Genomic DNA, 20,915 nt, shown 5'->3' with positions numbered 1-20,915 from the left:
AGATCTGGGTTAGCATTAGTCTTCAGTAACCCATGCTTGTCGTAAGAGGCGACTAACGGGATCGGGTGGTCAGGCTCGCTGACTTGATTGACACATGTCATCGTATCCTAATTGCGTAGATCGATGCTCATGATGTTGATCACTGGATTGACTGGTCCAGACTCGAGTATTTACAGACCACCACCATATAGCTGGATCACTGCTCAGTGCTGAGTAAAACTAAACTCACTCACTAACTGTTAACTGTAAAACACTGTCACATAATTGGAATATTGCTGCGCTAAACACGCAGATGGCTGTATAACAAGGAACCGGGTGGTTCTGTCTTCTGAGGCGCGGCCTGTGGGTTAGCCTAATGGTTAATACGTTTGTTCGTCACGCCGAAACGCAGGGTTCGATTCCCCAGAGATGGGTACATTGCATGAATCGTATTCCAGACGCCACACTTTGTTTGTCTGTTGTTCCGTTACAGTACACACTTACACTCACTTCATGGTCTGGTTTCTTGCCTCAAACATCAGGGACATACCATTTGATAATCGTTGGTTTGGATTTTATATGCAGATTTGCTACAGTCGCAAAACCAGACGCTTGTTTTTTTAATAAACACCTTGGACAATATCTTGAAGCCCTTTGGTTTTTTCACAAGTCTGAATTAATATCTTCATACTTTCCACTGGTTCCTGCAATGCCAAGGAACGCAAGTCTGCTCAGCTAATTTTGAGCCTCAGAAACAGAAGCCAGTTTTGACACTATGGCCATGTTAACCTGACACGCAGCTATTTAACGATAACTTGACGTATATTTCTTTAGTTCTTTAGTGGTCTCCACCAACACATATTGGTAGTAAAAGGCGTTCAAATTGACGGTAGTCAGGCTCGTTGACACCGTGGATCGTTCCTCGCAATATCAATCACATGTAAGTACGACCCAGGCTCTAGCAAGCACAAGCTGCCGCCAAACTGGAAGAATATTGCTGAGTACGTCAAAAGAAAATGAAAAAAATGTATAACTGGAACAATGTTTTCCCCTCCCTAGACGGTGTTTATACACGAAATTAGCCACTCCGCCTTCCTGCTCCACGAACAGAACGGGGACAACAGGAAGGGACTCATCAGAATCAACTACGACAACATCCAAGACGGTAAGTAAAGATGGGTATACTCTGCTTTTTCAATGGCTTTATCTATGTTCGAGACTAAAATAAAATATATGAAATAACACTAAACAAAAATGTTGAAATCTATAATTTGTGATTCAAACTGTGATTGGAATGAAATTGTAAGACTCCACTTCAAAGAAGGTATGAAAAATATTCATGGTTCCTTAGCTTTATATATGTGTGTTAGATATAACAGCGATACGTAGTATGATATGAGTAAATGTGTAAAATATAATAGTGAGTGAGTGAGTTTAGTGAGTGAGTGAGTGAGTGAGTGAGTGAGTGAGTGAGTGAGTGAGTGAGTGAGTTAATATTTAACGTCACATCGGCAATATCTCAGCCATAGTGAGTGAGTTTAGTTTTACACCGCAATCAGCAATATTCCTGCTATATTGCGGTGGTCTGTTAATAATAGAGTCTGGACCAGACAATCCAGTGATCAATAGCAAGGGCATCGATGTGCGCAATTGGGAACCGATGACATGTTTCAACCAAGTCAGCGAGCCTGACCACCCGATTCCGTTAGTCGCCTCTTACGACAAGCATGAGTTACTGAAGATCAATATTCTAACCCGGACCTTCACGGGTATGAAATATAATACAATTGCGGGAGATGCACCTGTGATATATTCGCGTGAGATATAAACTAGGCACTACATGTTACGTACATTTGTCAGATAGACTTGTGAGAAAAATGAGTTTCATACAATTCGGATACTTAAGTGAGAGACACATTTGCAGGGAAAACAAAATATTCACTAGAAAATTGCATTTAACGTACAGCAATTACCAGGGTTACTTGGCTGAAACAAAGATTCTCACTGATGTGATGCATGTAATCGTCTATGACACTTGTATCTACTACATCAACTTAGAATAATCATTTCTTGCTTATTTCCTTTTGGAATCACCGTAACAGCATGGTTGTACACTTTCTTTTGTTTGCTAATGTGCAGGAAAAATGTTATAAATTATGATTAACGATTACAGTTTGACAATACCGGCAGTTTTGAAATATGTGAGTGAGTGAGTGAGTGAGCCATGTAGTGACGAGAACAATGTGGGTAAATATGACAAAAATATGTCGGTGAGGACAGTAAAACAATAACGACATAAAATAATAATAATGATAAAACCTAATCATGTCTAAGTCTAAAAATTTCTACTCAACATCATTCGATATGACATTTAACACGCCTGAAATATGTATTTATGTATGGTCTGACATGTTTGGATGAGATCCAGGTGTTAGATAAATGTCTGAGTGAGACATGGTTAGTGTATGAGATGTTCAAGTTCTCGCTGTCTGTTTACTGCAGCCCTCAAAGACCAGTACATCCAGCTTCCGTCCTCCACGACTCTCAACTACACCGGATATGACGTGTCGTCACTCATCCATTACCCTATCGGAGTAAGTATGGTGTTATACGTATAACGTCACGAGCATATAGACTGTGTTTGGGTGGAGGGTGGACATGATGGACCACTGTGTGCTATTACCCTATCGGAGTAAGTATGGTGTTATACGTATAACGTCACGAGCATATAGACTGTGTTTGGGTGGATCCACTGTGTATTACCCTATCGGAGTAAGTATGGTGTTATACGTATAACGTCACGAGCATATAGACACCTCTCATCCCTATCGGAGTAAGTATGGTGTTATACGTATAACGTCACGAGCATATAGACTGTGTTTGGGTGGAGGGTGGACATGATGGACCCCTGTGTGTTATTACCCTATCGGAGTAAGTATGGTGTTATACGTATAACGTCACGAGCATATAGACTGTGTTTGGGTGTAGGGTGGACATGATGGATCACTGTGTGTTATTAGTTAATAACAGGTTGGGGTTAATTGCACATTCCAGAATTCCTTTACAAGAGTAACGGGTCGTCTTCGTAACAGGATCCGTTGATCAGCTACCCTGATTCGAATTGTCCCTGACATGACCTGAACATTCCGTAATTTTGAAATGAAAGAAATACTTGCAAAATATATATTCAAAAGGTGTTATGGTTAATACGATATGTCCATAACCTAAACGATTACGCCCATATCAAATGCAACACCATCAAATAACCATTTGTTGTTCACAAACTATACTATCCCCAAAAAGAAACGCATAGACGATTTTTTTCTTTTAAATCTATTAATTACCTATTGTGTTCAAACAATCGTCAAAATATGTAACAAAAGTGTTGAAAACATGATTTTACACAATTGCACAAGTGAAAATCGACTTTATCTGAAAATGTTGATTTTGATGAGATTTCTTATAAGGATTAAAAGGCATCGCAACAACGCAACAGAGATCCCTTCCAGTTGAAATTGTGCAGCAAAGACCATGCACTGTCTGGCAATAAGAAATCCAGATTACTTTCGGAAATTGGCATTCGTTTTGAAAGAGTTTCAAGGTCAAATCACTACGCCACGTCTTGACTCTGCGACACGGAACATCGCCATTGAAAGAGTGCACGCTGGAGGTTACCAATCTTCTATTGCCAGGCGTCTGAATGTTAGTCTGAGCACGATATCACGGCTTGCAGCTCGTTACAACCAAACAGGTATAACAAATGACCGTCCCCGTACAGGCTGACTTCGAGTCACCACTGCAGCCCAATATCGGTACATCCGGGTACTTCATTCGCGTGATCGTACTGCCACCGGTGAGAGCACAGCAGCCAGGATGCCTGGACTTCGAAGGATATCCGGTCAAACTGTACGGAACAAGTTGAAAGAGATTGGTCTGAGAGCCAGGAGACCCGATGTCGGAATCGTGCTACGTCGTCACCATCGCGCTCAATGTCTCCTTTTTCTAAAAGTGTCCACTTGGTTGCATAGACATTACCTTCTTCTAATCTGGTGTAAAAAATCATGTACTAAAGTTTATTTGTGGACGAGTTATACATGTTTGAAAATACAACATTTTCAAAACAGATTTCTGGCCTATGCGTTTCTTTTTTTGAGATGGTATATTTTACCTTGAAGTTTATTTTCTGAATCGCAGACTGAAAACATTGTCACTCAGAAACAAACATCCCAGAAAGGATGATGTACTTGTATCCCAGAGACAGATTTTTTGAGAGGTTGAATAGTATGTGTGTGTCTGTTTACTAGATGAACAGCAAGAACGGCAAGCAGACTATGTCCATCCTGTACGAGGCACCAGATTTCCACGTTGGGGGACATCTGTATTATGTTGCTGCTGAAATCAACATCGGCTACAACTGTAAAGGTCTGTGTACTCCTTTAAAGACTGTCACCGTGTCCTACATACCTGCTCATCACCCACAACGTTACATACACGACACACATGTCTCGACACTCGATCCTAGACACCCAATACCCAGAACTCGACGCTCCAAAATCGATACCCAGTACTGGATGATAAATGACACCCGATACCTGGCACACATGACACTTAATACTCGACATTCGGTTCTCGACAGTCGACAACCGGTACACGCCACACCACTCTCGGTCATAGGCACCAATACCAAGAAACTCGACACTCCAAAATCGACGACCGGTGCTGAGTGTCACCCCATACCTGGCACACATGACGCTTAATACTCGATATTCGGTACTCGACACTCGACAACCGGTACACGCCACACCACTCTCGGTCATAGGCACCAATATCCATAACTCGATGCTCCAAATTCGACCGCCGGTACTGGATGATAGGTGACACCCGATATACCTGGCATCAGACACACGACGCTTGATACTCGACATTCAGTACTCGACACTCGACAACCGGTACACGCCACATCACTCTCGGTCATAGGCGCCAATACCAAGAAACTCGACACTCCAAAATCGACGGCCGGGACGGTATACCTGGCATCAGGTACACGATGCTTCATACTCGACATTCGGCACTCAATAATCGACACCCGACACTCGACGAAAGACACCCTCTACCCGAATCTCGACATTTGATACTCGACACTGGATGCTCGACACCCTACACAAGACTCTCGGGACCAGATACACTACGCTTTAAACTCTACTCAATTCATCACTCCACAACTGACAGACAACACACGACACATGACCTATTGCCATTTCCTTCAAAACACCGTGTCTGACACCTCTCCATACCGCTCCCTGAAAGATATAAACCTTTATTGATAGCAATATGTTATGTGAGGACGTCCAAGAGCTATTCCCTGTTCCTCGTCTAGCATTATCACTGGATTGTCTGGTCCAAATGCGAATACTGCCGCCATATACCTTAAATATTGCTGAGTGCAGCGTTAAACCACAAACAAACAAACAAACAAAACCTCCAGCAGGCGACTTGTGCTTACATCATGACACTACCATCATATATTTATTATTGGTCCTCCTTATTTTACAGAACAGGATTGTCCGGACTTCACCACTAAATGTGTGAAGGACAGCTACGTGGTCAAGAGAGACGGCGAATGTAGATGCGAGTGTACTCGAGGTGTCGACCCTGAATCCGGATGTGCCGATCCAAAGAAGGAACGTGAGTGTCCACAACCAGACTCGGTATCTCACTGCCACGTGATGCGGCTTCTTTATGCAGGCTTATCTAGCATCAGACAAGGACAGTGTTGAATACTGTACAACCTTTCCTTGTGAAATTAGACATCAAGACAAATACGTCAGTTCCCATTTGTCCAAGATCAGTTTTGACACATAATGTAATGCAGCAGTGGAAAAGTTTTACGCCGCACTCGAAAAAGAACACAATGAATCATGGATTTGTAACATACTTGATTCTGATTTGACAGTTACATTTTATAAAAATTATGATAGTGATGGAGTTATTCCTCACATGACATCCTTACCTTGTCAACGTGCTACCTGGCTTCAACTCTTTTGTAATGTGGACAAGGCGTCCAACTTGGGATCAGGAGATCCCTGGTTCGAATACCATCATCATCACATCGATGACTACATGTATTTATTTCTTGTAGCTACGAAAGGGGTGGTAGAGGGAAGCAAAATGTTTATGCTGAAACCCAAGGATAACATAAGATAATAATAACAATAACAATAACAATATCAAAGAAATCAACACCGCCAACACCATCGTCGCCGTCACCGTGGTCTTCAGCAACCCATGCTTGTCTTAAGAGGCGACTAACGGGATCGGGTTGTTTCAGGCTCGCTGACGTGGTTGACATATATCGTTATCGCAATTGCGTAGGTCGATGCTAATGCTGTTGGTCACTGGATTGTCTGGTCCAGACTCGATTATTTACAGACCACCGTCATACAGCCGGAATATTGCTGATTGCAGCGTTTAACAACAAACAAACAAACAAATCGTCGCCATTGTCTTCATCATCATAATCACGGCTGTTATATGTATTTGTACTCGTAGCTTCCAAGGTAGCTGGCTGGGGACCCGGCAAGCTGTCGATGCTGAAACCCAAGGATGGCTGCCCCGAGGGGATGAAGGAGAAGGTGATAGAGCACGAGGGGGATGCCGCAGGGTCAGCGTCCACAGTGTTCCATCTGGCAGCCTCCATGGGGGCCAAGAGTACCCTGCCCCTGTGTGTCAGTGAAGGAGGGGAGGGCAAGTGGCCTATGGGAAGATTTTGCCTAATCAATGAAGGAGATGACTGCCCGGAAGGTACGTCCAGAATCTATGCAGTCATGTACCTTTTTCAGTTTCTTTGTTAATTAGGGGCGGTGAGGTAGCCTAGTGGGTTTTTTAAAGCTTTCGCTCATTACGCCGAAGACCCGGGTACAATGTGCGAAGCCCATTTCTGGTGTTCCCTGCCGTGATGTTGCTGGAATGTTGCTAAAAGCGGCGCAAAATCATACTCACTCACTCACTCACTCGTTAGCTTCACAAGAGTGGTGAACGTCTAAAATATGACTCACTTCATGTTTCTTCAAACATTCAGTTGTGATCATTTCCATTAACTGTTCACAGTGCTGTCAAACCAAACCCAATCACTAACTGCAATATCACATGTCCGCAACCTCTCTTGAAGCCTTAAAGTCAAAGGCTAAAATATATCGTAGGTTTTCATTGTGACAGGTATGGAGGCCGGCAGTTACACACTTGGACAGAAGAGCGGAGACACCCTTGTTCTCAAGTTTTGCTGCAAAGACGATGGATTTAACTTTGAGGATATTCCAATCAAGAATGAGAAACCTTTCACCTTCTTCCGTCTGCACAAGTCCTGCCAAAATGTTGAAGGTGCGTTCCTTTATTTTAAGTTCATTACAATATATATCTACAGCATATCGACTTACCCCTGCAGTTGCTGTAGGGTTCCTGATGGAGGGCTCCTTCCGATGGTAGAGATCCCATAGTAAATGTCCCGATAAAGGTTTCGCACTGTAGCCTTCTCGGGTTTCCAAAGGTTTTCGATAAAGGATCCCACACTTCACGATAGAGGATTTCCATGAAGGAGTCTCATAGCCACCTCCCTGAAGACACATGTTAAGGTATTGTTACGCGTTCTCCGTTATTCAATGCATAAAGCCCCAATATAACAAATTGCTTAAAACCTTTGTCACCAAAGCTTCGTTGCGGAAGTGGCGTCATCTCTATTTCTAACTTGGCAGATAATTTGCGTTGCTTAGGAGTGTAGATGGATTGTACAACTGAATATGGGTTCATAACGACTCTACTGTAGGGAATAGGCGTGCGTGCGTGCGAGCGTGTGTGTTTCTGATTGCTTCCACTAGTCTTAAATATGACCTGCTTATAGTGCTACACCACTGTGATATACCATCCCGCAGTTTAACATAGAAACTGACCACTACAAGTAACATCTTTTAACGCCTTTTCGTAAGATACGAATACTTGACCTTTCGCTATCTTAAGCAAAGTTGTACCCTCCTGGCTCGGAGCACCAGCTTGTGTACGTGTTTTACCACAGTAAACAATAACGCCATTTTGTAAGATACGAATCCTTGACCTTTTGCTCTCTCAAGCGCTACCCCCAAAAGCTCTACCCCCATGGCTCGGAGCACTAGCTTGTGTACGTGTTTTACCACAGTGAACAGTAACGTCATTTTGTAAGATACGAATTCTTGAACTTTCGCTCTCTGGACTACCGCGCTGTCCCCATGGCTACGAACACTAGCTTGTGTACGTGTTTTACCACAGTGAACAGTAACGTCATTTTGTAAGATACGAATTCTTGATCTTTCGCTCTCTGGACTAACGCTCCGTCCCCATGGCTACGAACACTAGCTTGTGTACGTGTTTTACCATAGTGAACAGTAACGTCATTTTGTAAGATACGAATCCTTGATCTTTCGCTCTCTGGACTAACGCTCCGTCCCCATGGCTACGAACACCAGCTTGTGTACGTGTTTTACCATAGTGATCAGTAACGTCATTTTTAAGACTTAAATGGGATCGAACCATCTCCACTTGACTAACGCTCTGTCCACTATGGCTAGGAACACTTGCTTATGTATATGTATTATTGTGAACAGCATCCTCGTCCTGTTTCAGACATGTACGCTTATGAGGAGAGGATTACATTAGACAGCACCACCAAGATAGTCGCGGACGGCAAAACTCCCGTCAGCCAAATCCAAGGAACCGACCACGCCCTCACACTGTTTGTTTGCTACTACGTGCCTCTGCAGTATGGTAAGTGTTGAAAATAGAGGATATTACATGAGCGCCCATGCCATACTGTGTTTACGACACGAGTGCCTAAATGTTGGTATTTCCCGCGAGGAATATTCCGATATTTAGGCAAACGCCGTAAACTGCTTATGTTATAGGCACGAATATAATGTTCTATTTATTACCGAAGACATCAAATTGTGGAAAATAAACCCAGATCTACTTTCAAACATAGGATGGCTACCCCAATGTAGAACTCAACGTCATAGAAGAAACGTGACGTCATAGCATTGTTCATGACGTCACGTCACCATGACAAAGTGATATTTTGCCCTCGATATGAACCGGATATTTTCGCATTTGTAGGTAATAAATAGTTTCATGGTATGAAACTATTGATATCTAGTGAATAACGAAAGCCAACACAAGATAATTGTTTTAATATCTACTGAAACAGATGTGGAGTCGTGAATATTATATAAAAAAAAGAAGAGTAACATAATGGCAAAACGAAGCCCTAAGCAATAAGCGTTCAACAACAAAACTATGTTCCATAACTAAATTGTCTTCGTGTTCTTTCAGCGTCTGAATTGGTTATCAAAGACGTCAGCTGAATCATTGCTACTTTATGTACGATCATATTGAACTAGGCTCGTGGATAGTATTGTGCTTAAGCACGTCCATATTCTTGTACTTAACTGTGTGGACACGTACGTAACCTGTGAGGGGAATAACGTGCAAGGACTTTATTGACTCTACCCGTCCCATTTGCCCAAACACAGTATTAATAAAATTACCTTCACGTGGGTACTTACACGGTCACGGTCACGATGTTATAAATTCTTGTTCGTAATAACCGCATCGACATTTCTCGGGGCATTTAGAAAGAAAGCGTTCACTGAAGTCACTGGCAATTCATCAGTCTTAGTTTAGACTGGACCAGTTCATAAGGGAAACGCAATGATACTATGGGTACTGAAATACATCACCACACGGAATACAACGTTTACGTAAAACAGAAACGTAGTGGAAACAATTGTGGAACATACCTGTCTGTTCTTTCCCAAGATTTCAGTGACGCGGGATTATTATCTATTATGAAATGGTTAGAAGCATGCATTGCATGATCTTCAACCAAATGTAAACTACATGTAGATAAAACAAGTAGATCATAAATATCCCGTTCGTGAATATGAATACACCATGCCATTTAGAAAGTGGCCAAATGTAACACATGTTTGGGATTACACTTTCTAGGTAAAGTACAGATTCTAGTACTTTTATTGGGTTGAGTCCAATACGGACGATAAGGTTCCTGACTCTGAGTTTGTGGGTTCGAATCCTGGATGAGACTCAACCCAACAAAAGTTCTAGAATCTATGATTTACTGAGAAAGTGTATTCTCAAATATAAGGTGAGGTGAATTTGGGTTTAACGTCGTGCTTGAGAATATTTCGCTCATATGACGACGTGCATGCGTGTGTATGTGTATGTGCGGCTGCTTGTACTAGCCCAGACTGAAGCTGGTTTTATAGTGCAAGCCCACTGAGATACCATGCCGCAGTGAAGCATGAATACCCCACTCAGACACATTATACTGACTCCGAGCCGACCAGTCCTTGATGTACCTATCAATGCCGAGCGCCAGGCAGGGACCAACAAGTACCATATTTTAACGTCTTTTGGTATGACTCGGTCGGGGATCGAACCCACGACCTTCCGCTCTCCGGGCGGACGCTCTAACCACTACACCACTGAGGCGGTCCCTAAATATAACTTGTGTTGCAATCGCTATATAGCGGAAACGGATGCCCATGCGATTTAACCCTGAAATCTCCATTGAGATTGTTACACCATGGCGATTGGGTGACCACTGTCCGTGTCAGTTTCGAGATGGGAGGCATTTGACTGTTCTTAATGTTTCCCCAGGTTGCGGAGAGGCGATTGACCTGACCCCCGAGAACCCGACTGGCAGTTTGAACACCCCCAACTATCCCCAGAATTACCCCAAGAGCACACAATGCACGTGGCTAGTGACGGTAAGGTTTCATCAAAACATGTCACAACTGCGCCTTTGTTTAAAAATTATACGACGAGTGTGGAAGGGTTTGTTTTCCTACAATAGAACACTGCAGGGAGAATACACTTTAAGGGTCGCACCTCGAAGTGGTTTTTGCCCAGTGCGGTGTTAATTGTACGATAAACATCGGTTAGGTTGTATATTTTCTGGATTTCATGATCATTTTCAACCTCCTTAAGGTGTGAGTGAGTGAGTTCACTTTTACGCAGATTTTAGCAATATTCCAACAATATCAATGTGGGGGACACCAGAAATCGGCTTCTCACATTGTTCGGCGTGATGAGCGAACGCTTGAGCCACTAGGCTACCCCACCGCCCCTTCCCGAAGGATGTTAATAGAATCTAAAATGTCATCAAGTTGCGAGTTCGTATCTCCAATCATGACATCATAACAGAAATTTTGAAATAAACCAATGGTTATTTACGATTCATCGCGTTGCAGTCTCATATTTTTCACAAAAGTTGGCGCACATCTAACTGTGGCATTGTGTATTTCACATCTCACTGTTTGGTAACTCTTGCCCTAGAGACTTCAGGTTACATTCAGAGAGGAATTTCATTGAATACTGTTAAGAATTACAATAAAAAATTTCAGGCATCTGAGAAAGACTCCGTGATTGTCATTGACTTTGACGATAAAACGTTTTGTCTGGAGTCTGGCGACCATGTGGACATACACTACAACAAGATCGGCCAGCCAAGTCTCAGGTAATCTCATACAGTGAGTGAGTGAATGAGCATGGTTTTACGCCGCTTTTAGCAATGTTCCAGCAATATCACGGTTGGTGACACTAGAAATGGGTTTCACATATTGTACCCATGTGGGGAATCGAATCCGGGTCTTCTTCGTGACGAGCGAACACTTTAACCACTAGGCTACCCCACCGCCCTTCTGAAATATAAGGACCCATATACGAACGACATCAGAGGGATGAGGTTTGGCAAATGGGAAGTAAAATGGCTCCAGTGGTAGGAGGCCTAGGAGTAAGCGTTTTGTACTTTTCGTAAAAGAATGTACGCAGCTACATTAATGCTTGGAAGCCAGTGAGTATGGCAATAGACGAAAGTGAGGACTATGTTTCCATTCAAGTTAAAATGTTGATATACCTATTGTATCATTAAATAAAATGACTTTTAGTGATGAGTGAGTGAGTATGGTTTTACACATAACAACAGTGACATATGACAATATATGAGAGATAAGAGTGAGTGAGTTGGGTTTTACGCCACTTTCAGCAATGTTCCAGCAATATCACGGCGGGGGGCACCAGAAATGGGCTCTACGCATTGTACCCATGTTTGGAAATCGAACCCGGGTCATCAGTGTGACGAGCGGACGCTTTAACCATTGGGCTACCCCACTTTCAGTAATACGGCATCGTCCCGAATACTTGACCATGACGTCACTATTCTTTATGAGGTAACGCTATATTTCATGTGGCGTCATCAGAACATACTTCACACAGTGGGACCATTTTTAATCATGAATCCATTCATATACAAGTCTTAGGTATTTTTTCCATAAACAATTTGTTTATGAGGACAGTCAAGACTGAATATTCTTTTAAACTGACGCTCGATGTTTAAACAGCTTCCCATATCATAACCACTGGATTTAAGCAATAGATAACATTTATGTCCATCCGTTACAGAAATACCGGAAAGGGATACAAGCCAAGTGTGGTCACTTTGTACAACAGCGCGAAGATCCAGTTTAGATCAGATCTCGAAACGGAGTGCTCCGGATTCAAGGCTACAGTCAGGATGGTCACAAGTAGGTAGATCACGGGATATTAGTTAGGAAATAACTTGTGAGTAATGGGGTATTACGGGTTTTTTGCCCCCATGTAAACCATTTTAAAAGAGCGAGACACCCTTTAATTTCGTGTGAATTTCGAATACGCTGTTCCTTACGATTACCCATATTGTTTTCTAAATGAGAAAATGTGGGTTTCTTTATCTCAACTCGACATAACTTCAGTTGGCATGTTGGAACGTCATCTTCAATTGTACCCTGCGTCATTTTGTTATGGGCCTCTTCGAAACAATAAACATAATGAAATTATTCACGAAATTTTAAGTGCCGTAATGGTTCAAATAGTTTGTATACACTATGTATAATGACATCCCAACTTGTAACGGTCATCAAACATGTAACAGCATCTGAACCTATAACGGTATCCAAACAATTAATGACATCGTACACCATAACGTTTAACAGTCGCCAAGCATGTAACAGCACCTGAACCTATAACGGTATCCAAACAATTAATGACACCATAACGTTTAACAGTCGCCAAGCATGTAACAGCACCTGAACCTATAACGGTATCCAAACAATTAATGACACCATAACGTTTAACAGCCGTCAAGCATATAACAGCATCAAACCTACAAAACATCCTAACATGTAATGCTAGACCAACTTGAAGAGTTCGTCAAACACGTAGCAGCATCAAACCTATAAACTGCATCCAAACATAGAACGGCTCTGCACTTATTCCAGAGGAAGAACAAGCCTTTAGCATCGCTGATGAAGGCGCGAGCTACCGAGGAACCATTGGCTTCACCCACAACACCATCCCCTGCCTGCCCTGGTCACAGATGACAGAATGTCCACACCACCCGTTTGCTCCCGGGTAGATACTCACGCTATATCCAATGTAACGAGTAATGAAAGAAAGGATGTATCTCTGGCCGTGGTTTCAAGATTAAAGGCTGTAGCTGGTTGATTATAGTTGTGATATATACTCATGCCAATAATGGTTGTCACCCCTTCAATTTTTTTTGTGTTGGGGTGTGGTTGGGTGGGGGTGGGGGGGGGTGACAACCATTATTGGCATGAGTATATGTTTCCTTATCATTACCCCACAGAAAGACGTATTAACGGTCATATATGCTATGATTCAATTATTTGTATACCAATTAGGGCTGGCTATCGATATGGATTATAAAGATCGATAATCTTTAAGTAAATATCGATCGATCAAAAAATGACAAAAATGTCAGAAAGAGATGAATGTGACATGTTTTTGCATGGATAATTAGAAAAATAAACGTTTTTCTATCGCAAATAACACAAATTTCATATCAATAATCATTGATAATTTTTCCTATCGACGATGGTTACGATTATCGATCATTTTAGCTAGACCTACTACCAGTGTATCTCTGCAGTGACTACAGGTTGGTTATAATTGTGGATTGTGTGAATGTCTCCTCACCATTACGCCTATAGGAATACCTGTTGATGGTCATTTATGTTGTAATATAAATGTGTGTCTACCAATGTATCTCTGCAGTGACTTCGGCGATGGTCTGGAATCCAACTACTGCCGTAACCCTGGCGACGGCATCGCTCCGTGGTGCTACGTGTCGCACGACAACTGCGAAAGAAACTACTGTGACGTCAGCCTCATCGGTGAGAGCTCTCAGTAACAAATACTGAAATGTCAGCCGCTGATCTGCTTGTTAAGTCACGATCATTTACAAACCGCCGTCAAATACGATGCAAAAACATGACTGTCACTTCCTGAAACTGACGAAGCTAAGACGACCTCTAAGGATGCTCAGGATTCCTGTAGCCATCCTCTTACCCTACTAAAGTTTGCAGTTTTTTCCATAATGCTTGATTGCACCAATTCTCAGACCTAAATGTTAGTGGCTGTTTTTAAATCGCGCGATTGCATTTTATAGAACATATTTAAGGCGTAAATGTCGCTGATTTCCTTCTTTGTGTGTGACTCCAATAGAACATGCTAGAGGCCTGCCTGTCTGTAGATGTTTCGTAAATGTCACGATTGCATAATGTAGAACAAAACCCGTGACGATCCGGGTTAGAACTGATCTTTACCAACCCATGCTTGTCGTAAGAGACAACTTATGGGATCGGATAGTCAGGCTCGATGACTTGGTGGACACATGCCATCGTATCCCAGTTGCGTAGATCGATATGATGTCTATCATTGGATTGACTGTTGCAGACTCGATTATTTACAGACAGCCTCCATATAGCTGGAATATTTCTGAGTGCGAATTTAAACAATAAACAATCAATCATGTAGAACAGATTACTGGCATAATTGTCAGCGATTGTTTCCTTAAGGCTTGATTACATCATATAGAACCAATTTAAGGCCTCGAGTCTTTGATTATTTCTTGATATATGATTGCATCCTGCAGACAATATTTGGGGCCTTAATGTCTGTGGTTTCCTTTGTGCGCGATAGCATCATTGAACAAGATCGGAGAGGTATTTGTCAATGATTGTACGTTAATGGATGATTGCTTCTCTTAGGACAAATTAGAGGAGTGAATGTCAGTGACTGCATTATATACAATAATTTAAAGGCGACAATTTCAATGTATGTTTCCTAATTGAGGGATTAGGATACACAGTACTGTCAAGATGCATGAATTTCAGTGATTGTTTCCTAAAAATGTGATTGTATGAAAAAGAACAAATTAGATGATTAGAATAATATCAATGATTGTGTTTCCCTTCACTAATGTACATTTCTCCGCCAGGTCGGCCGGCTGACAACTACCCCGACTGCAAGGAACTCATCGCCGCCAACAGCGACTACTGCAAGGACCAGAACAAGGCGATTAGAGGGTGTTTCAAGTCTTGTCTCAGTGAAATCAACTATGACAGCAAACCTAAGAAAGGTGAACACCTAAAGCATGTCAATATTGTTACCTGTGATCATTTTCTTCTATGTTAGACAAAGCTGAGTAAAGTTGTTAAAACGATCGTTCGCCTCACTGACGATTTGAGATACCCAGTTCTGGTGCCTGTTCTGGTGCCTGTTCTGGTTCCAGTTCTGGTTCCAGTTCTTGAGCCAGTTAAGGAGCCGGCTAAGGAGCCCTGTGACGTTATATTGTAATTCTGACTCACTGACTTATCTATTACAGTTTACACATCACATAAATTTTGTACTGTATCTCCAAGAATTGACGCTTTATAGAAAATGGGGAGTATCAATTTCATGTTTGTGTAAGGTGTGGGGATGTGTTAGAAGTTGATGAAGTTCTTGTATTGTATTTTTACATATAGGTGTGAGACAAGATTCCATTATTCTCCAACTCTCTACTTTCCAGTTGATGAGGTGTCATGTCCAAAGCCTGATGCTATTGACGATGCCGAGATCGTTGATGTCAAGGACTCGTACAAGATGGGTGAGAAAGTTCTGTATAAGTGCTCCTCGGGCGAGGGGGAATTGACCAGGACATGTACCTCTACCGGCGATTGGACACCTGGTGGCTATGTCTGTGGAGGTAAGTTAAAAACAGAACATGTACATCTACTGGCGATTGGACACCTGGTGGCTATGTGTGGAGTGAACCACTGACCATGTACCTTAAGCGGCGACTGGTGAATTGCCTGAGACACGTTTACTGACGTCTGGACACCTGTATAGTATAGTCTTTATTTATGTGAATGTAGGCCATCGGCCCATGGTACAACGTTAAACATTGGCAGCCTTCAAGCTGTAGCGACGACGATTGTTAGCATAGAAGATGAACATGGCAAGATTTCTTAAAACAAGAGGAGTAGCATCTGCACCTGATATTTCAATGAGGGGCGGAACCACTGAAAATATACCTATACAGTTACAGGTGATTGTTGTGTGGCCACGTTGTCCTACAGTTTACTAATCTATCCAATAGTTGATATACTCAGTACCTGCAGCTGTCTTATACATGTAAACGCACTGGACCTACCTGTCCTACAGTTGATCTCCCTGTCCTAAAGTTGACCCACCTGTCCATACGTTAACCTGTCCTGTAGTTGACCCACCTGTCCATACGTTAACCTGTCATGTAGTTGACCCACCTGTCCATGTTAACCCACCCACCTGTCCATACGTTAACCTGTCCCTGTAGTTGACCCACCTGTCCATACGTTAACCTGTCCTGTAGTTGACCCACCTGTCCATACGTTAACCGTCCTATAGTTGACCCACCTGTCCTGTAGTTGACCCACCACCTGTCCATACGTTAACCGGTCCCTGTAGTTGACCCACCTGTCCATACGTTAACCTGTCCTGTAGTTGACCCCATACCTGTTACCTGTCCATACGTTAACCTGTCCTGTAGTTGACCCACCTGTCCACCAAACGTTAACCTTTTCCTTAAGTTTGTCCAACTCCTGAAGTTTGTCCAATTGGTCAGTCAGTTTTCGCCTGTCCTATTGTCAACTGATTTCCCCTTCGTATCCTGAAGTAGACTTACCTCTCCTTTAGTTCAGTCCAGTCCTATAGACTTACCTTTCTGTCCTACACTTAACCACCGTGTCCTACAGATGGCTCAGGCAACTGATTTACCCTGCAGTTGACCCTCATGCCCGGAAGTAGACACACCCGTGGATTAGTTGAAACACCTGTCTTACAGATGAAACACCTGTCGTGAAGATTTACCTTTCTGTCTTACATTTGACCTCTATGTCCTAGAGATGACTCTACACTGCTTTTGTCAACTGAATCGCCCTACAGATCCTGAAGTTCACCTACACATTGTAGCCGAGACGCATATCTTATAGTTCACACACCTGTCCTATAGTGGACATTTCTAACATACGGATGACCTACGTGTACAGCAGTATACAACGTCCATATGTACAACGGTGTATATGTTTATTATTGGTACATCCATCCATATAAGTACTACCCCAGTCCTATGCGATTGCAGGGATCAGATGAAGCTATGTCCTATACATTCACACTTTCAGATTGTCCCTCCGATTGGATCCCTCACCACGGCTACTGCTACCATTTCTTCGACACGCCCACGTCGTATGCCGTCGCCGAGGAGACGTGCAATTCGTACGACGCATATGTCGTGGCCATCAAGAGCCAAGAGGATTCGGACTTCATTGAAAGAATTTCGTAAGTTAAAGTGTTTTCATCTCTACTATCAAATATTCGGCTAAATGGATTGAGTGGTTGGCTTTGGTTGATCACTTGTATTCCCTGACGTCACACGTTGCTCAACATATCAATCACTGGTTTGCCAGCCCCAAAACTCGAGACGGTTGTGATATAAGGGAATGTGGTGGTAAATGACGACTAAACAAACGTCTCCCACCGTCACATGTTCGCTGGAAATATGTAAACTATACAATGGCTGCTTCCAGCTACTGCTGGGGCGGTGGGGTAGCCTAATGGTTAAAGCGTTGGCTCGTCACGCCGAAGACCCGGGTTTGAATCCCCGCATGGGTACAATGTGTGAAGCCCATTTCTGGTGTCCCCCGCCGTGATGTTGCTGGAATATTGCTAAAAGCGGCTTAAAATCAAACTCAGTCAGTCAGTCAGTCCAGCTACTGCTGTTTGTTAACGCAGATAGGGAAAGTGACCATGACTATCTCACGTCTCTGTAATCCATTGTTTTATACGAGTAATTGTTGCTAAACGTCATTGAGGATTCAAACTGTTGTGGACTTTTTTTAAAAATTCACCCAGATACAGATTTGAGCATATTTTGGTTCTCAACTAGCGTACGTATTTCCTTGAAGTAATGGCCTATTTGTAGAACTGAATTTCTGAAGCACACACTTAAGAGCGGAGTGATTTGTGGCCGAATCTCAATTATGACCAACAGATGAGCAGGGTGGGAAGTGTGGTCCAGTGCTGTTTGTGATAGACACAGATACTACCAGGGTAGTCAGTTGCCCATTGCGTTTTGCTATACCCCACAGACATGAGCGAAGTGTATCCCAAATTGTGGAATACGGATCTGATGATACTATTGCCTATACGACCATCTTCTCCCTAGTGGACAGAACACTCGGTTTATCTAATGATACCATTTTCCAGACGACCGACCTCACCCCAGTGGCTCGGTATGAAGAGGAAGGGGAATAGCAAGACTGACTTTGAGTGGGATATTGACCAGGAGCTTGTTGGTTCAAATGGATTCTCCAACTGGTATAAGGGTAAGTGCTTTTCAGCTGAAAACCAGCCTGTGAAAAGGCGTGTGTACAGGCAATTGTTGGCTTCCAATGCATATTCCAACATGTGTAACGGCGGATGTATACGCAGTTTCTGGTTTCAATACATATTCCATCTTGTGTATACGCAAGTTTTGGTTTCCAGTGCATATTCCAACCGTTAATGTGTGTGTGTGTGTGTGTGTGTGTGTGTGTGTGTGTGTGTGTGTGCGTGCGTGTGTGTGTGTGTGTGTTCGCTCGCCCATTTTACTGGGGGATGGGGATCAGGTCACCAATATTCTACATGGTATGGAAGGGGAGGCACTTACTTTTTACATAAATTTTAGGGGGGGTCATTCGTATTGTACATGCCTCTCCATAAAAATCATCATCACTAGTGTAACGACGGTTGTATACACAATTATTGGTTTTATACATCCAGTTAAAAAATATTAAAGGTGACGTAATATGTTTCTTCCATAAACCATAATCACATCGAATCGATAGACGAGTTTATGTCCAATCTCATGATCACATTGGCGCATGAATACATAACAGAATGAACATGTGAGACGTCATTCGGCTTACTACTCATACCTCTGTCACCCTCCACACAAACGTTAGCGTCATATACGTGGATTATGAAGATAACACACATTAATTCCTGAAACATTTATCTACATTCTAAAACCATAAAGGAAACAGCCATTAGTGAGTTAGGCAGAAGTATGACAAACGTATGAAAATAGTGCCTCATAATCTGACCTTAGGTCATCACCATGGAGAAGCCAATCACGGACCTTGAATACGTTCTCGTACTTATGTTTGAAATCTATCTCTCAAATAGGTTTATCGTTCACGGGTTTGTGAAATGGGCATGTTGGATGTGTTCTGGGAAAGCGAGTCGATTGTTAACGTATCTATATACTTGATCCAAATGATACCATGCTGCTGTGCACTGGATTGTCTGATACAGACTCGATTATTTACAGACCATCGCCATATAACTGGAATATCTTTAAATTCTTTCTTTATTCGCAGAGTGTATGTAGGCCATCGGCCCATAATACAAATATTAAATGTTTGCAGCCATATATGATTGGCGGTGCTTTACAGCATAATAAACAAACATTGCTACATTTCTGATGACAAAGGTATTGTTTGAGGTCATCAATATATTGAAACTTGACAAAGAAGGGTATGTGTAAAACTTGGCAGGAATATATATAGTGCGCAAGGAACTGTATGCAGTACACACTAAAATGAAAATTATGATACTCGTTTTCTATTGTCGCACATGTTACATAACCTGTGATGTCTGGGCTTATTTGTGTATATACCTGTCTCAATATATATTGCTGCAGCGTTAAACAACAAACAGACAAAGACGTAGACTTGATTCTTTATTTCATCAAAGATATAATGTCATACACTAAACCATTGTTCCAGGTAAGCCCCACCACAACAGAAAGCGAAAGAATGCCTACAGTCGGGGAAGCAACAAGGACATGACGTGGAGAGCTCAGAGGTCCAAGAGCCACAAGCCGCTGTTCCCATTCACCTGCCAGAAGGCAATGCCAGGTATTACCAAACACGCTTGTATGATTTTCTGATAACGTGAAGTGTCTGGTAAAGAAAGTGTCAGGTTTTCACAAACACTCTTGTATGACTTTCTGATAACGTGAAGTACTGGTAAAGAAAGTGTCAGGTATTCACAAACACTCTTGTATGACTTTCTGATAACGTGAAGTACTGGTAAAGAAAGTGTCAGGTATTCACAAACACTCTTGTATGACTTTCTGATAACGTGAAGCACTGGTAAAGAAAGTGTCAGGTATCCACAAATACTCTTGTATGACTTTCTGATAACGTGAAGCACTGGTAAAGAAAGTGTTAGGTATTCACAAACCCTCTTTTCTGAAGTGATAAAGAAAGTGTCAGTTATCCACTTTCTGATAAAATACTCTTGTATGACTTTCTGATAACGTGAAGCACTGGTGAAGAAAGTGTCAGGTATCCACAAATACTCTTGTGTGACTTTCTGATAAGGTCTTTCAATGGCATTTAGAAGTGATACACACAAGGAATGGATTTATTATGAGGAACACACGTTTATCCTTACTCCATCAACAGGTGAATGAATGGTATGAGGCAGAGAGC

Source organism: Haliotis rubra, unplaced genomic scaffold (genome assembly GCF_003918875.1).
Source record: "Haliotis rubra isolate DU_JTF1 unplaced genomic scaffold, ASM391887v1 Scf108, whole genome shotgun sequence".
NCBI classification, from domain to species: Eukaryota; Metazoa; Mollusca; class Gastropoda; order Lepetellida; family Haliotidae; genus Haliotis; species Haliotis rubra.
The sequence above is the reverse complement of the archived record's forward strand: the minus strand, read 5'-3'. Positions refer to the sequence as shown.